The sequence below is a fragment of the Heteronotia binoei genome, chromosome 4, assembly GCF_032191835.1.
Source record: "Heteronotia binoei isolate CCM8104 ecotype False Entrance Well chromosome 4, APGP_CSIRO_Hbin_v1, whole genome shotgun sequence".
Classification (NCBI taxonomy): domain Eukaryota; kingdom Metazoa; phylum Chordata; class Lepidosauria; order Squamata; family Gekkonidae; genus Heteronotia; species Heteronotia binoei.
In genome coordinates, this window is record NC_083226.1 from 13536740 (window position 1) to 13540155 (window position 3416).

Consider the following 3416-nt stretch of genomic DNA (forward strand, 5'->3'; position numbering starts at 1 on the left):
TTGGATTTTGTCTCCAGGCATCGGGAAGCACATCTGGTGGGCATCGTGGCACCCCGGAGCACCGGTCAGTGGGCTTTTAAAATGGAGGGGGAGGCTGGCTGCTTCTGCCAGAGCTCCCCATGCCAGTGAAAGGTCCAGTCGATCAGCATTCCCGGTGGCTCAAGGGAAGGGGGCGCATGTCACTCTTTCGGCACTACTTGTACAGGGATTTCCCATGTGTGGAGCTGACTACCTTCTGGCCTTATGAAGCTCTTCTGCAAAGATGGGTACCTTTTTCTCTACTGACCACAGAGCTGCTCTCCTTGATTCCCACCACTTTGCAGGCCTCAGCATATGCTGGGGGTGGGGGGGCTATAAACGAGAGGTCAAAGGGAACTCCTCGTGGCCTTCTTTCCTGCCTGATGTCCCCCCCCATGTTGTGGGAGGGAGGCCCCCCCCAACTTTGGAAGGAGGGCTGAAGAGCCTGAGGTGATGCAACATTTCCAATTCCAGGCAGCTGCAGAAAGAGATGGACGGATGGAGGAGCGGAGAGGATGCCAGGAGGTGTAAAAGCCAAATCGACAGCCGAGAGGGCTCCTGAATCCATGGCTCTGATTGGCTGTGGGAAAAGCGCATGGCTTGCTCAGAGGGAGGGGAAGGAAGAGCCAAAGAGCAGGGAGGCTGCGTGGATTTGCGGGAGGGGGAGGGGTGAAGCCTCTGTGAGAGCAACACCAGCTGGCCAGTGTTGGAACTTTTCGTCCCAGGATTGGGAAGGACTGGTGCTCCGATAGGCAAATGACTGATATGCCCAATGGCAAGTCAAGCCTCTGGCTGAAGAAGGCTGAAACACTGAAACGGGTCCCTTTGCTTCTCCTTCTGCTTGTGAATGAAAGACTCCCAGAGGACGTGCTGGCAGGATTTCTCCGACCATTCAGGAGCTGCTTCTCCCAATATGGACTATGAAGAAGAGACTGATGCATGAGTTTGTTAGGATTTTATTGTCATTGATGTATGAATGACTGTTGTTACAATAGTAATCTTGCTATATAATAACAACTTTGCTACAGAGTTTTGTGTTGTGCATCACTCCCCCCCACCCTTCTCTCTTCACCTCCAGCAGTGAAGACCACTACCCTACTGCCGCCCATTATTTGAGGGTGGGCACAAGCTGGCCGCTGAGTAGGAATTGGGGGCTGAGTAGGAATTGTCCCCCCTGCGGTGGATTGGGACTGGCCTGGATGGGTTTCTTTGCCTGCTCCACTTTGAAAAGGGTGACAGGAAGTCCAGCGGCTTCCGTAATGCCCAGGCAAGAGGATTCCAAATCAGGCCCGTAGTTACAGTGGGGCCCGGAGGGGGGGGAGGCCAGGCCACTCCATTCAACCCCCGCTTCCATCTGTACGGCCCCTCCACTGCAGGGCCTTCGATCTGCCCCCTTTGCTCACTGCCCCTCACCGCTCCTCTGAAAAGTACAGCATTTGCTCCTGTGGGGGCTTCAGATCCGCACGGAGTGGAGAGAGAAGCCTCCTTGCGGCTGGATTCCCCCGGAAGGTTTACAGAGTTAGACAAGTGAGTGGGGGGTGGGCTGTCACTTTACTTGAGATGCAGCTTACCACCTCGGTAATCAGGTTTGCAAAGCTTCAAATGAGGACTCTGCAGCTTTGGTTTGTGCTGCCTCCCACCCTCACAGGCAACCACAAAACAGTACCCCCACAGTACCCCAGCGGATCCTACCCTCCCTGATTTGGTGGACCGATCAGTCCAACCTTCTTCAAGGGATGCCCTTTGTTCTGCCTCCTCCTACGGCAAATGTCACCACAGATGCCTCCAAGTGGGGTTGGGGAGCCCATGTGGAGAACAAAACTATCAGAGGCCTACGGGCTCTCTGAGAGAGAAAATTCCACACCAACTACCTAGAACTGATTGCTGTACACAGGTCGTTACAGTCCTTCCTCCCAGCTCTAAGGGATTGTCATGTCCACATCCAGGGTTTTTGTATCAGGAACTCCTTTACATATTAGGCCACACACCCCTGAGGTAGCCAATCCTCCTGCAGCTTACAGCAGGCCCTGTAAGAGCCCTGTAAGCTTGTGGAGGATTGGCTACATCAGGAGGTGTGGCTTAATGTGCAAAGGAGTTCCTGCTACAAAAAAAGCCCTGTCCAAATCACATAGAACAATATGGCGACTGTCTTTTATATCAAGAGATGGGGGGTGGGGTGGGGGGGACACGATCAACCTGTCTTTGCCGTCTGTCCATCGCCCTTTGGAACTGGAGCATCAAGAACAGCATCTACGAGACTGCGATTCACCTACCAGGAGTGGGGAACACTTTGGCGGATTCTCTCAGAAGACTCCGTCTGGGCGATCACGAGGGGTCTCTCAATCCTACTTACCTCCACCGCATCTTTGCCTTATGTGGACAAAAATGCCAAAATCTCAGGATACATACACATGCAAGGATACATAGTTTGTATTTTCCCCATTATTATGTCCTGTGGTGATACATGGTGACAATTGTAGTTACATTTGGGAATTTAGTGGCATTTAAATACATTTCTATTGAATTTTTGGTACACAGAGAGCTGGTTGTGTATTTCTGAGTGCCCGCTACAGTGTCAGAATTCCGAAGCCGCCCTCAGGCTCAAAAAGGTTGTGTGCCCTGCATCTTAGAGCCAACAGCCATCTGAATACAAAACGTGATAACCTGGAGGGTGGCTTGCGAAAGAACAGGTCTTTCTGAGGTTCGCTTCTGGCTTTTTTTTTTTGGTCTTCTGTGATAAGACAAAACCCCACACGATCATCCTTAAACTGTTTAATCTGGCTATCAGGTCGTTTGGGGGTCAATTTGAGAAGCTGGATCTTGCCTTTAACAACCTAAATGGGGGAAGTTCTGCATACCTGTCCATAAAAAATGCTATCGTTCTTCTGGATGTGCTGTGAGAGAAGATATTGGATTTATATCCCGCCTTCCAAATCTCAGAGCGGTCCGACAACCTCCTTTACCTTCCTCCACCACGACAGACACCCTTTGAGGTGGGTGGGGCTGAGAGAGCTCTCACAGAAGCTGCTCTTTCAAGGACAACTGAAAGACCTATGGCTGACCCAAGCCCATTCCAGCAGCTGCAAGTGGAGTAGTGGGGAATCAATTGATAGCACAGCTTTATTGGCATAACAAGAGGGGAATCAAACCCAGCTCTCCCAGATAAGAGTCTGCGCACTTAACCACTACACCAAACTGCTTCTGGGGGCCAGGGCTTTCCCCATTTACTTTTCTGCCCTCTACCAGAAGCTGAAAGTTTCACTTTCACAGCTGCTGTGGTTATAGACAAATACATTTTCTGAACACCGAACATAATTAGTGGAATGCCACACTTCAGTTTCTTTGGTCACACAGTTACTGTATTTTTGTGGCTGTTTTCAGATTCTGTTGTCACTCAC